This window comes from Stegodyphus dumicola, chromosome 1 (genome assembly GCF_044657685.1).
Source record: "Stegodyphus dumicola isolate Sdum_Otavi_A_Nest chromosome 1, ASM4465768v1".
Classification (NCBI taxonomy): domain Eukaryota; kingdom Metazoa; phylum Arthropoda; class Arachnida; order Araneae; family Eresidae; genus Stegodyphus; species Stegodyphus dumicola.
The window spans coordinates 147,421,719-147,437,602 of record NC_140768.1 but is presented as its reverse complement, the minus strand read 5'-3'; the positions used below and the strand labels follow the sequence as shown (position 1 = coordinate 147,437,602).

The 15,884-nt window shown below is 34.1% G+C and overlaps 1 long non-coding RNA gene across 1 annotated transcript in view; it reads left to right on the top strand.

The window, feature by feature from the left end:
* The window catches only part of LOC146999305 (uncharacterized), a 35,017-nt gene extending 19,491 nt beyond the window's left edge, over positions 1 to 15,526 (top strand). Inside the window, exon 2 of the long non-coding RNA XR_015042543.1 lies at positions 15,409 to 15,526. This is a non-coding gene — a long non-coding RNA (uncharacterized LOC146999305). The remainder of the gene's footprint in view (positions 1 to 15,408) is intronic.
* The last annotated feature ends 358 nt before the right edge of the window (positions 15,527 to 15,884 follow it).

The window sequence follows — 15,884 nt, the reverse complement described above, 5'->3', positions numbered from 1 at the left end:
GCTGAAGAGACGTCTTTTACCTTTTTATAATGCACATCCTTTGTAAATTTTAACAACGTTCTTTGTAATCACCAAGGTACCTTAAAAAGAGATTTCTTAATTATGCTTTCTAATGATTAGTTTCAACTACAATACATTTGCCATATATACCGTATCGATTCTAGACTTTTGGCCGCCCAGGTGCAAATTAAAATTGGCTGCCCTTTTTTATTGAAATATAATATGGTTGATAAATCATTTTTTCACCTTTATATTTGGCTTGTATTTTATCAATTTGCTTCCACTTTGGAGAGGTCAAGTTTTAACTTCACTTAACTCATACCCTATGTAATTCACAAAGTTAATTTTTAGTTTACACTTAGCCTTATTGAACTTCAGGTTATTTTCTCATGCTGTCTGGTGCACATTTTTACATTGTAGGTCATGTTCCTATTCATTAGATCTCGATATTAATATATCATCTATAATACATTCAACTCCTTTTAAACCTTCTATTATTTGGTTTAATTTTTTTGTGACAAATTTATGGAGCCGAACATATCCCAAATGGTAATCTTTTAAATATATATTGAATATACACAAATTACTATATAAATTTATTATCCAAATATATATTGAATATACACAAATTACTATCTCTTTGTCAAGCGGAATTTGCCAGAAAGCACTGTTAGCATCTAAAACAGAAAATATTTTTGCTTTCAGCAGTCTAGTGACTTCTACGCTTAACAGAGGATAATGTTCTCATTTTATCACTTTATTTAAATCTCTTCAATTTAAACATATTCCTGTTTCATTAGTTTAACAACAATGACCAACGAATTTACCCATTCAATTGGTTCGTTTACTTTCTCAATGATATTTAAATTTTCCATTCTTTCTTCACTTTATCTCATATAGCTATGGGTATTTTTCTTGGAAGATCAATTACGGGTCTTCCTTCAAACACATGTTTGTATTCCCCCTGTAACTTCTTGGTCAGTAACTTGGAATTCTACAATATCATTATTCTTTCCATATTGGCAGTACTACTTTTCATATCCATTTTATTCCCAGAGAATGTAAGTAAGCTTTTAATTTCAAATTCCTGTATTGGAACTTTCAGCATTTCACTTTGCTTTTTTAGAAATAGCGATGCACATTTTTCTGATATTTAACTGCAGATTAAGTTTATTTACTTTAGCATCAACTGTCCATTTTTCCCTTTTGTTATCTGAATTAAGGCTTAATGTACCTATATAAAATTTTAACTCTTCCTCACTTGCTATTTGTAGTTTAATTTGTTTCTCTTTCTTGTGTGCCGTGATAGCTTCATTTTTTATTTTATAGCTTATACACTAATTCACAAAATGATTTCCCTTTTTACACTTACAGCAGATTTTTCAGTGGACACTTTTGATACTCATGAAATGTTCCAAATTTAGCACAAACTTTGCTTGCTTGTTTCTCAATATTTACCCCTTTGGATATATTCTTATTACGTTCGCTTAGTTTCTTTGCCACTGTGTTTATAACAGTATCTTCATCTTTTATTATTTTTCATTCTGCAGATATCCAAAAGCTTTTTCAGTTGTTAATTCTGTTTCATGTGGTAATCTTATTCTCATTACATTGTCTCTAATACCACAAAAAATTTTATCCTTTATCATACTATCCATTAATTGTGCAAACTCGCATGTCCTAGCTTCATTTTGAAGGCCAGTTACATACTTATCTATGGTTTTGGATGTGGTCTAATTTCTAATAAACAATAAATGTCTTCCTTATACTATATATTTCTTAGGTATGTAATATTCTGTAAATTTTATCTTAATTTCATTTAAATTCTTTACCTTCTTCTACAGGAAATGTATTACACGAAGATGAAGATATTCGTATTACATGAAGTATTAACTCTCAGCTTCTCTACTTTATTATGTAACAGCTGGCAACTTCATAAATTTTGAATGATTGCAGCTATCTTTGCCAGTTTGAAATAAGATTTTCATCAAATTTCATCAACTCTGATATCTTTAAATTTTCCATTTTGAAAGCAAAACACTTCCATTTGAAGCAAACACTGTTGCCATTCACAAGTTACTAAATGCTAAATGTAAAATGTTGCCATTTACAGGTTACTAAATGTTACAATGGCCACTCACATAAAAAAAAAAAAAGGTGTACTTTCAAATGTCTAAACTATTTTATTTATAAGCATAGAATATTTTAAATGAAATAGGGAACAGCTTTAGTATAGCTCACTCAAAATTTTAACCAAAAATATCGCCAAGAATGGTGATAAATCATATAATGTGGCAACCCATACCAGTTTACAAGCATGTGGTAACCCATACTATTCGGCAAAAGCAATGTAAACAACTGTAAATTTCGGATTTCTAAAGAGAATGGAATTACGGTTATTGCTAATATAGTGGCCAATTACATTTATTCATTTTCAATACTAATTACTGAGATATCCATTTACTAAGTTAGTTACTAAGTTATAAAGTTTTCAAGTTAAATGCATGTGCCCCTGTATTCTTACTTTTCCGGCATAGCCTTCTCTTAAAATTTCTCTCGTGCTGCGTTGCATGGGGAAATACAACATTTTAAATTAGAGTTTGACTAAAATTAACTATCTAAACACATAATTAGTAACACTGTTTTCGGCGATTGTTTAACGTTCAGATATTGTGGAGAATACTTTTTTGGAAATATGATTTTTGTATTTAGTTATGGATTGCTCTAAACCTGCTGTTAGTGTGATGTTGTAATTATGTATCAGGCGATTTTAAAGGAAAATTTAAAATGGGAGTTTTCAAACAAGCGTAAAAGTGTGGGAAAGCCAGGCATTCCAAACAGATATTTTATCTATGAATTAACGAGAGTATGAATTTTTAGAGGATTTTTGATGGATTGTGGATTATTGAAGGATAAAGTTTATGGTGAAAAATGTAAGATATCATGCAAAGGTATCTTACATTTTGGAAAGTCAAACAAAGGTGAGATTCTCTGGCATTGTTTTCAAAATTACATCCTTTTAACCTTAATCATTTTCATTAAAAAAATCATGTATAATAATCGTAAATTTATTTCGAGTGAAATCAAGATGGCCGCCATTTTGGAAACACAGAGTTTCGTCGAAAATCTCGATGGCAACCATTTTTCAAAACAACGCATTTCACGCACTTTGGTTTCACATGCAAATAAAAATTCGTTAAACATTGAAGGTGGGCTATACTGAAGCTGTTCCTAAAATAGTTTACACGGTTGAGAATATAGAATACAGAAATGCAATGCTAGCAAATTTCTTTTTTTGCATACATTTCAACTGTTGCCATTCACAAGTTACTAAATGCTAAATGTAAAATGTTGCCATTTACAGGTTACTAAATGTTACAATGGCCACTCATGTGGTATGTGTAGCAAATAGGGTAAACTGTATCTAGTAATAAAAGGCAGGTTATTGCATGGGTTAGTAATTTTAAGTAATTTTTATTACTAGTTTTGCTAGTAGAACAGTACCAAGATCAAAGGTAAGAATTACACAGAATTCAAACTATCCTTCGGTACATACATTTTAGGAAAAAATATTTATGTCTTTAAATATTAATTTGAAAAGGTGAGAACTCGGTTCATCAAAGTTGTTTTCTGTTTTATGCATTTTAGTTCCAAAGAACAAAAAGCCTTTGGAAACTTTCCCTTAGGCTGTAGGGCAAAAATAAAATAAAACACGTTAACTAGAATTCAATAGCAAAATCAGAATTTAGATAGCAAAAGTGTAAAATACCATAAATAAAGTCACATGGGATCTTGAGCTTCTGAATGGTGTATAAATAGAAAATTCTTTGCTACAGCTGGACAAAGAAAGCATTGATCACCATTCATGAAGTCAGAATTGCAGAGTTGACACTAGGGCTATCAAAAAATTCCAATCTTGTTGAAATGGGCAGCCCAGGTGTTACATCCAGTTTTAGTCAGAATACAGCTGCTGGACTGTCTCTATTAAAATTTAAATTATTCGTGAGTAAAGCAATGACATAGTCCAGATTAAACATTCAAATATATTGGGAATATTTTAGTTACATGAAAACAAGCAACCACAGCAATGCACACCAAATAAGGACGACACAACAACACTACTGTGGCCAATTAACATTAAGTAAATATTGTGATTGTCACGCATATCTTATTTTTTTTTTAATACGCCCTCTTGCCAATCACACTATGTGCAAGATATTTACATACTTCCATAAAAATTAATCACGCTGTGGTTGTACACATTAACAGAAAAACAATGTAACTGCTATTAATGCTTAAACACTATTGACCTCTACTTATGAATTGTATCATTAAATGAACACATATTAAGTTATACTAGGAAACACAATGTTTACACAGAAATAATTAAGAAAAATTAGTATCTAAGCTTCTTTCTGGAGTTTTCAAGTCAAGTTTCTACACAGTTAAGGCCTGTCCACACGAAGACGCTCGCGACGTAGTTGACACAACTTTTTTGACGCCAGCGTAAATTCGCGTGACGCAGAAGACATAAAACTGAGTTCGCTCCTGTTCAGCTTTTTTGCCCACAACGCGCGCATATAGCCAATAGCCGACCGAGTTCTTATCATGTGTCATAATCAGAAAACCTTCTTGCTTACCCATTTCAATATGCCGTCAGAACCACACAGAGATGAGTTTTTGCTTAGAAATATGATAACTGTATACAGCAATAAAATTATCAGCATTGTTCACGCCATCTTCAGATTTCTCAAACCGAATATATTAGTATAAATTTAAAATTCTTATTAAAGGGGAAAACTGTATATTTATAAATCAATGATTCAACCAGTATATCCATATGCTTCACCTATTTATAACACCGTAAGTAATAGGAACTAAATAAATTACAGTTTCTACGAAATCAAAGTGTCTGTCTGCCTTACAAAAGTCTCCTTAATTATTATAAATATTGGCTACATCATGTGTAATAAAAAGCTCTATAAATATCCCAATATTAAATATACCAAAAACTATCTTCAGCAATAAAACAACTTCTAAAATAAAGCAGTTGACTGTGAGAGAGTATTCAATAAAATACGATTACGAAATTTTGGAGGAAAGTTACAACTTGTGTCATACAGCAATCATTTATTGAAGTTTAATTAAATTACCTTTGCAACGACTTCTATTTGTTACATTATTTTTCACAAACACTGCTATCACAGATAGCTGAGTGGTCAGCGCGCTGCTTTGCAAATGGAAAGGTGGCGAGTTCGAACCTCACCCGTAGACAGTATATAAATTCAGTTAGTGTTTCTCATTTTGAAACGTGTTTCTTATATTTAATCATGAATCATTATATTCTTATTTTACCTATTATTATTGTTTTCATTTCTTATTTTATTCATTATTATTATTGTTTTTAAATAATTTAGTTTAAAAATGTGCATTGCAAATAGAAATCCTTATGTAATAATATATCTGCATCTCTTTATCATCTATAAATTCTCTCTTTATTTTTACTTTATTGCATATTTTATCATGCACATAATTTCCTCATAAACTGTACAAAGTTTGAACCTCATTCTAAATTCAAAAATAAATAAATAAATAAATAAATAAAAAGCCCAAGGGTAGTTAAAAAAACATAAAGTTGGTTTTATTATATGGTGTATATAAAGAGAATTAAGTAATTTAATTCTCTTTATATACTGTATTCCAAACCAATTTTATAAATCCTAATTTTCATACAATATAGAATCTGCAAGTCTGTCAAACTGGTCTATACTCATCCTGAAGTAATTAAAAAAAACAAGTAATATACAAAAAAAAAAAAAAAAAAAAAAAAAAAAAAAAAAAAAAAAGTCAACTCCTACTTAGGTCTACAAAGAAAAATTTAAAAAATACAAATAAATAAATAAATAAAAATACAAACAGATTTTTTTTAAATTAAAAATTTTAATATGTGAAAAAGCTGTACTAACATCAAGTGTCTTTCACTACAAGTTTAAAAAATTGTATTTGAACTTGAGTGGATGAATAAAAAGCATTTTATGTATTGAAAATTTGAACAAGATATAGGGAGAGTGTGAGATAATAGTAGGAATTTAATAATTCCGGATATTCATTTCGCAAACAAGGCAGTAAAAAAAAAAAAAAAAAAAAAAAAAAAAAAAAAAACTCGTTGAACAGGTCGCTCTAAATAAATCTTTTGGACCCATTCTTGCCATTTTTTACGGTTTTGCCTCTGCTTAATAATTGCACTTAATAGTAAAGTTTCAGCTATTAAAAAAAAAAAAAAAGTCATCTGATTCGGACAACTTGCCGCAAACATACAGAAGCACAGCGAAGTAATAAGATACAGCTATGTTGATGCTACATTACAGCGTCACGTGATTTTTGCGCAAAATAATTCTATTGGTTAAGCGCACTCTTCGCAAGCGTACTCGTTTGGACGCTTTTACGCTGGTAACGTAAAAGCGCGTTCGTCAGCTACGTTTCAAGCGTACTCACGGGCCTTTACAACCATAATGGTTTATGTTCAGTCACAAACTTTGAAGGAGGTCATTTTTACATGCAAGTCCTGGCATAGTTCATGTCACGTAAAAGTTTTTCGAGGTCTGCTTAGTTAGGAGATTAGCGAGATTGTCGTTGGATGGCACATGATAAAATACAATCACATTTTCTTTCACTAGGTCTCTCAGTAAATGAAATTTAATATCGATGTGCTTTTTCAGAAGTAACATGGTTCTTGGCTAGGAATATTGCTCCCTGGTTGTTGACTAGCACTTTTTGAGGTGAAGCAGCTAATTCACTACAGATTTCATTGATCAAATTTTTAATCCATAGGACTTCCTTGGCAGTGTGACGCATCGCCACATACTTCGCTTCTGTCGACGATAAAGCTGTTGTGGATTGCTTCTTGCTCGACTATTAAGATTTGAGCACCTGCGAGTAGCATTATATAACCACTGTAAGATTTACGGTCAGTTCTGTCACCTCCCCAGTTAGCATCTAAGTAGATTTGAAGTGGCTCACCTGTCTTCTGGAATGCCAAATTTCTGTGCCGTGTTTCCTTTAGGTATCTTAAAATGTGCTTCACACCTCTCCAGTGTTCTTCAGTGTGTTTTTCATTAAATTAGCTCATGTAGGTGGAACAATAAGCCATTGTCTGGGCGAGTACCACAAGTCAGATGAAGGAGACTTTCTATAGCTTGTTTGTAAGGGATTTCCTTGCTGTTTTCTTTGACTTCCTCCCACTGCTGTTCATCTGCCTTTTTATATTTTATGCTGGGGTCCGGTGGCATGGATGCACATTTTGCTTCAGTCATTTTAAATGTTTTTAGGATCTCTGATACATAAGCGATTTGATCTAGAATGTATGATCCATTTTCTTCTTTGCATATTAGCATGGATAAGATCTGGCTTGCAGGACCTAAGTCCTTGACATTGAACCTTTTCTTGATGCTTTTCTTGAATTCATTTATCTGGCATGTTTCCAACTATCAGGAGGTCATCAACATAAACTCCAATTATGATGTTCTTCTCATGGCAAAAGTAAATACAGGGGTCTGCACTTGATCTTTTCAATCCGTACTGGATCAGGAAGTCATTCAAACAAGTATTCCATGCACATCTTGATTGTCGGAGACCATAAATGCTTTTCTTCAGGTGGCAGACAAGGTGTTCTTTCCCTTTCTCAATGCAGCCTTCTGGCTGTACCATATATATGTCCTCTTTTAGAATTCCATCAAGGTATGCAGCTGTCACATCCATTTGGTGAACCTTAGCTTTTTCTCTGCAGCTACAGCAACCAGTAACCTTATAGGTTTAAGTTTGATGACTGGTGAAAAGGTGTCTTGAAAGTCCACTCCGGTTATTTGCAGATAGCCTTTTGCCACCAATCTGGCTTTGAACTTTGCTCAGTTCCCAATCTCGTCTTTTTTCATACGAAACAACCATCTGGATGGTATTACCTTGGCTTCTGGTGGTTTAGTAGTTAGTTCCCATGTTTGAGCTTGAGTGAGGTTTTGAATTTCTTCCTCCATGGCTTTTAACCACATGTCAGCTTCGGGTCATTTCAGGACATCTTTTACAGTTACTGGGTCCTTTTCTTCAGATTATTGTATCTCTTGGGTATCATACAGATAAAAATCTTCGAAATGTTTAGGAATTCTGGTGTTTCTTTTTTCACCTATCTCTCTCTCATGGGTAGGATTTCTGGTGTCTGCTTCGACTTCAGGGTCTAGGTTGTTAACAACATCTTGTATCTGTGTAACTGATTGGCCTTCATCTTCGTAATCTGGAGTATTTTCAAGCTGTAGGTCTGGACATCCTTCAGAATTTTGGTATTTAGACGTTGGGTTTCATCCAAATCATTTACATCAGGAGTTATGTGATCTAGAGGTGAGTCACGAGATTCTGTCTCCTCAGGTAGGTCCAAGGAATATTCTGATTCAAAGTCTTCAATTTTAAGAGTAGCTTCTTCTGCAGGATTGTCACACTTGCTTATTTTTAAGGTGAAAACGTTTTTTTCAAAAATGACATCTCTGCTGACAAATGTTTCTTCTTCAGTTCATACAATTTGTAGCCCTTAACTCCTTTAGGATAGCCCACAAAAACACATTCTGTATAGCTTTAGGATTCCTCTTGAGTGTGAGCGAACATCACTCCAGGCTCTGCATCCGAAAACTCTGAGGTGGTCTGTTTCGCTTCCAGACCCTGACCATCTTTCCTCTAGAATATCGTCATCAATTGCCATAGATGGGCGCTTGTTGTGGAGATAGGCCGCAGTGGCCATTGCTTCAGCCCCAAACCTGTGATCTGCTCTGGACTTTATAGGTAAGCATGCTGTCATGTTTATCAATGTTTGGTTCAGTCTTTCTGCCAGACCGTTTTGTTGGGGTGTGTCAGGTACAGTTAGTTGTCTTTGAATCCCATGTGCAGCGAGGTACTTGTCAAACTTTTCACTTATGTATTCCCCACCATTGTCATTTCTCAGGAATTTGATTTTTCTGTTTTGGACGTTTTCTACCATGCAACGGTACTCCTCAAATTTTTCTAGTACTTCACTTATGGCTTTCATAGAGAATGGCGTGGTGTAGTGAGAAAATTCATCCGTGAATGTCACAAAGTAATTTGAGCCTCCAAAGGAAGGGAAAGAAATTTTACCAAAAACATCTGAATGTATAACTTCTAGGATGTCTTTAGCTTTTGTACTAGCGGCCTTTGGAAATTTCTTCATTTTTCACTGGATACAGACTTGGCAAGGTGCATTTACTAATACTGTTGATTTCAGGTTTCTACTGATGGGGATAATATTTTTTGTTGTACAAGAGTGTGGATGACTAAGTCTACAATGCAACAAGTCGGCACTTTCAGTTTTCATAACGTAGGCAGTTGTCATCTTTTCTTCGATTATGTACAGTCTTCCTTTTTTCTCACCAGATAGAAGTCTCCATTCTTACCAATCACTTTGGCTTTTTCTTCAGCGAATTCTATTTTGAAGCCTTTTTCTTCAATTCTACCAATGGATAATAGATTTCCTCCTAGTTCTGGAACATATAGGACATTTTCAATAGTGACATTTTTTTCTCCATCTTCTTCTCCAACAGAAAATGAAATATTTCCAATTCCAATGACCTTTATTCTTTCTAAATTAGCAACTTCAGATGTGTACTTCTTAAGGTCTGAGAATTTTCTTTTATCAGAGGTCATGTGTTCTGTAGCTTCACTGTCTAAAATCCACAGATTACTTTTCCTTGATTTTTCTTCGTTTGCCAGAAGTGCAATGTTTGTCTTGAGGTCAACAGCAGTTTTGGCACTGTTTTGGTTCTGATATTTGGCTTCTTCACAATTTTTAGAGATGTGCCCCCATTGGCCACAGCTGAAGCATTTAGTATTTCTTCTTCTGTTAGTTTCTTCTTCATTTAGCCTTTTAGTTGCATACTTCTTCACGGGTTTTCCAAATGCAGGTTTCTTCTGGTTGGTGTTAAGAGCTTGTTCTTCATGATACACTTTGGCTGAACTCTCATTTCTAACTATACGTTTCTCTTCTACAAGTAGCCTTGGTTTCACAATCGTAGTTGTCAGATTTGCTTCACCTTTTTCCAAACTTAGGATGAGCGATTCATAACTTCTAGGCAGTCCCAATAGCACCACTAGGGCCACGTCTCTATCTGTAAATGCATATCCACCATTATCTAATTTTCTATGCAAGTCTATTAATCTTGCTAGATAGGATTGGACAGACTCATTTGGCTTCATATTTATGTTAAAGAATTCTCTCATAAGTTGCAGTACGTGAAGCAAACCAAATTTTGTGTGCATTTCTTTTAAACAGTTCCAGGCATCTCTGGCTCTAACACAATCTCCGATATCATCTAGAAATGTATCTTCAACTATGAGGAATAATAGGGTAAGAGCTTCGTCATTCTTTTTCCTCTCCGCTTCATTCATTTCAATCCCATATTCGGGTTCCACTGCTTCCCAACATCTCTTCTGCACCAGCACGGCACGCGAACGGATACACCATGTATGATAATTGCCGCCATTTAGTTTCGGCATTTCATAATCTTCAGATGTCATTCTTCAAGTAAATATATCGAGCTAAATTCACCAGAAAAAAAATTATTTACTTCGTCAAAGGATGGTTATCCAGCTCACTTCAGATTCACAACATGGTTAGATTTCGGTGCGATCTTCAATCCTGGATTGTTATGGCATTTCCTTTTGAGCTTTGTGCTGATAACGTGTTAAAATTTAAATTGTGGGTAAAGAAATGACATAGTCCAGGTTGAACAATCAAATATATTGGGAATATTTTGGTTACATGAAAACAAGCAACCACAGCAATGCACACCAGATAAAGACAACACGACAACAACACTACTGTTGACAATTAACATTAAGTAAGTATTGTGATTGGCATGCATATCTTATTTTTTAACAGTCTCAAGTGATATTGTTGATACTAAAATTCTGAAGCTAATTTGAATGTAGTGAAAAATATAAAAATATTAACAATAATATGTGATCAATAATAATACATTTTGTTTGCCTAGTTGTGTAAAATAACCAAAGATACCTTATTATTCACTGAAGATGGTATTTAATAATTCATTGAATTTTTATGTATAGAGCTGTGTATTTCCATGAGAAAATTTTGATTTCATAGCTCTAAATTAATATTCTTAGAAAAGTCAATTTTGGTATCGAGAAAATTAATTGACTTTAATGTAGTTCCACAGTTTAGAACATGAAATACTTTAGATATATAAAGATGTTCCCTAGTATATAAAGTTCTTCCAGAATTTTTATACTTCTTATTTTTATTTATATATTTATTTATTTTTATTCCTTGAAAAACAATTTCTTTATTGAAGAAGAAAAAAGAAAATTTTGGATAATCCATAAAGTTGTGTGGTTTTTCGAATATAAAGTGTTTTCTTCCAAGTTTCTGTTATTGTTGAAAAGGAGTAACGTTAATGGAAGCAGATGTTTAAATATGGTCTTTTCTGCTCATGTTGTATAATTCTAACATATGTTTAGGTATAAGTTTTGTTTCAGTACAGTGCTGAGATTTAGATACCCCCAAAATTAATTTTTTCTATTTTAGAAAAGAAAAAATACTAGTCAGACTTTTCATAAAATTTGTGCTGTGTATGCACAAAGTACTGTTTCTGATGACACAGTTTGAAGGTGGCTTGAGAAATTTAAGTATGGAAATTTCAGCTTTGAAGATGATTCGTGCTCTGTAAACAAGAACTATTAAAATAAGCTGTCATTGAAAATCCACATTTTACAGTTCAGGAACTATCAGATAGAATGAATTTTTAATGGCGCAGCACACAATCATCTGAAGGAGAAATAAAGGAACTTGTTTTATGAAATGGTTCATTATTTGAAAAGAGAAGTGGTTCATTATTGGAGAAGAGGAATCTTGAGAAAAAGGTCAATCATGGGGAAATCTCCTTTAAATCAAGAGATCTGCATTTGGTCTGCATTCCAAAGAAGTAATAAAATATATGGTGGGACTATAAAGAACTTTAACACTATGAATTGTCACCAAATCAGGCAATAACTATGAAAAAATACTATTTTCAAAAGGCAGTTTTAAAAGCAGAAATTAATATTTTCTATTTTAGAAAAGAAAAAATTGGAGTATAATGACAAGAACTGACCATTTGTTAAGGTGTTGTCTTCCATCATCATCATCATCAGTACTTGGTCCCACGTACCGATGAATGTTGTAAAAAAAAATTTATAGAGTATAGCTGAGATATTTTCTATTACCCCTACCCCGCCGAATATTCACTAGACCAGTGGTACTCAACCTTTTTTGGTACTAAAGCACACAAGGCAATTTCAGAAAGTGAAATTGGACCACATAACATTTCCGTCCTGGGTAATATTCGGGCCATCACTTGGCAATATTATCACATTACTAGTTAACGCTAGCCAGTAGGAAAAAAAACGTGCTGTCATAAAGAAGATCGAAAAAATGGATCGAGATAGAAAAAAAATACATATTTGATGCACAGAGTTTTTATTACTTACAATATAGTTGTGTCTCTTCTGTTTATGATGTTGCACTTAATGCGATTTTTTATACCGAATTTCACCCATCAACATATGTATATTAGGTGCATACGCTGAGGTTTCCGCACACAAGCAATTGTCAAGATGTGAATCAATGAGCCTGCTCCTGTTCTTCGACTTGATAATGTTCTTGGTTGAAAACAGATATTCGCAGATGTAGGTAAACCCGAAACAAGATCTAATTTTATATGCAACACTTCTTAATAATGGAAATTCTGTTCTTTTCCACAAGTTTCCAGAAGTTTACATCTGTGGCATGTACTTGCAGGACAATATCATTCTTCAGTTCAACTATTTCCAGCTCGAGGTTTTCACTTCTGCGACAATAATTCTTGCAATTGCTGTGGGGGTTTCAGTTGTTTCGTGGTGAATAGGTTGCCAAAAAAAGCTCATCATTGGCTCCAAGCAACTGAAATCTTAAAATCACTTTTCAAATTGGTCTGGAAGCGTCTCGAGATGGCCAAAAAATGGCAAGGACCCAAAATTGTCGTCATTTGCAATTTTTTTCACATTTAGAAAATGAACCAGGGACTTTGACCTCATCTGAAACACCCATAACGTCAATTTGGTTTTGAGAGCTTTCACAGATCCCATCATTTGAGCCAGCTTCTTGTCTTTACCCTGAAGATCCAGATTTAAAATGCTGAATTTCTCAGTGATATCGGCAAGGGAAGCCAGAACAAATAGCCTCAGAGCACTTAATGTTTTGGTGTGTTTACTGAATTTCTCAGGGTTAGATTGCATGAACTCTTTTATTTGCTTGATTAGAGATAGAAACCTTGATAGAACTTTACCTCTGCTAAGCCATCGGACTTCTACATGCAAGATGAGGTCGACTGTTTTATCTTCGAGTCTTCCAGCAGTACTTTAAAAAGTCAGTGTTGCAAAGGAACTGCACGAACAGAATTGATAATCGATGTGATAGCATTCATTCAAATGGAAGTATCTTTGCACACAACGCCTCTTGATGAATGATGCAGCGACAAGACATGAAGTTTGGGAAACGCTCGTCTTTCTTTCAGAAAGCGACAAAGCCGTTGCTTCTTCCTTGTCATGGCAGGTGCTTGTCTGTGTTAACTGCCGATAGCTTTTTAAGCGGCAAGCCAATTTCTGCCGCAAGTGTCTCAAAAACGTTGTAAATGTCCTCTCCTCGCGTTCTCATCTTCAAAGGCAGAATTTTTAATAATTCTTCTTTAACAGAAAAGTCATTAAATACCATTCTTATCATAACAGCTGACTGCAACGTGTTGGAAATATCCGTGGGCTCATCAAATTGGAGAGAAAACCATTCACATGTTTCCAAGTCTCTCTTCAGTTGAGGTTGCATGTTATCAGCAATTGCTTCTATTCTCCTTAAAACAATGCTGCCTGATAATTGAAGGTTCTGAATCGCATTGAAGATTTCACGCTTGACAGAGAATCCGTCAAAGAGGCTTTTGGCACTTGTGAGAAATGCTTCCTTCAGCAACTCACCATCTTGAAATGATTTTCTTCTTCTTCACCAGCAAGTGATCAATTTTAAACGAAGCCATCATTGCATTTTTGGACATTGAAACTAGCATAACAAATACTGATTGCTGCGGTAAAAGCTTCAATTTCAGCTCACATACTTTCTTCTTCCGAACCCTCCAGATTATTCATTGCAAATGTTCCATGATTCGTCTGAAACTGACATTCCACATTATGTTTCTTGGCCAATGCTACAGAAGCACCACACAGCAAAGACACACACTTCCCTTTCACATCAACAAAGCAATATGTTTCTTCCCAGCTGGAATTGTAATTGTATATCTTCTGACTTTTGCTGGGCCCACTCATCGTGCTGCAGTGGTTAAAAAAAAAAAAAAATCACTAAGAACCGAAGCAGAATGAGGATGCCGAACAAGACTGGGTACACCGCTGTTACTGCCAAAAGCTCAAAGAAGACTGGTGAAGAACGTGGATCAAAAGTCACTCTTTGCACCTTATTTAAATACTTAATATAACTGTGTCATACAGTCGAGTCAGGGGTCGACCCTGACCTGCAGTTCCCTCCACTTTTGTCAGCCCTTTTTGGTATGGTGAGCCTTGTACTATCATGTCCCAATCTTAAAACTTTATCGTCCTATTAACCCGTAAGGACACGCATCGGGCCTGCCAGGCCCGGTCGCAATGCAGAAATTACTCTTTTCTCAGGTCATCTGCGTGTCATTCACAGGCATTTCTCCCTCTTTCATTTATATCTCCCTCTTTTTTCAGAAATTGGGTAGCCAGGCCTCTCTGGCCTGAGGCACACGTTTGCATTGTCATTTTAAACCGGACAGAGGTGATAAAAAGAATCAAAAGACACATCATCACCCTCTGTTTCCGAAACCCAAGACAAGGCCAACTAAGTTTCTGACCCCTCCCCCACCGAACCCCTCTATGTGCAATCCCAAGAAAAACTGTTGCAGTAAAAAAAATTTTTACCGAAGCTTGGTGGGCGCTATGTAAGTTCGCCTCGGGCACCGGGTTGAGTACCCCAGCACTAGACCTTTCCCTCTTGGATTTTGTGGAATGCCACCTTGATGACTTCTTTATGAATTTTTTTTTAAAAGGAATGAAAATTGCAGAACAAGATGGTGCTTATGTGTTTCAATACAATTTTGTTAAATTGTTGTGCTGCTTTATGTGTATTTATCATAAAAATTCTGGATAATCAAATATTTGTTAATGATGGAAACAAAAAAAAAAAAAAAAAAAAAAAAAAAAAAAAGGGTCTTTTATTTTATAGTTTTAGTGATATTGTAATTGCACAAGTAGATTTATTATTTTAACTTTTATAATTATCTGTTTCTCTATTTTCAGATGTATATTTTTTTACATATTCCATTTGTGTACGTTACACAGAAGAAGTACAAAATGTCTTTTTTACTTCAATATTGTATTCTCTGAAGATATAAAATAAAACTTGTAAGAATACTTACTAGGGGTTTTTATCTATCAGTGATTTTTGTGTGAGATTCTTGATTATATTTAATTGTGTGAGGTTTTTTCTTTGTCAATCTTGTGTTAAATGTATACAGAACTGCTAATCCTCTTGCTTTTATTAAGAATTTCCCATTTTTTCATTGCATCTCACAGTTATCTTTTATATCTATATTATCTGTCTTACTGTTGCAGCTTTTATTTTATCTAGATTTAAATCTTCTATTTAAAACAGAAGTTAGTTTTCATTTTTAAAACAGAAGTTAGTTTTCATTTAGTTAGAAGTGTAAATTTTAATTTAAATTACAGTTATGTTATAACCAGTTTAATAATCTGAATTATGTACTATAATGTAA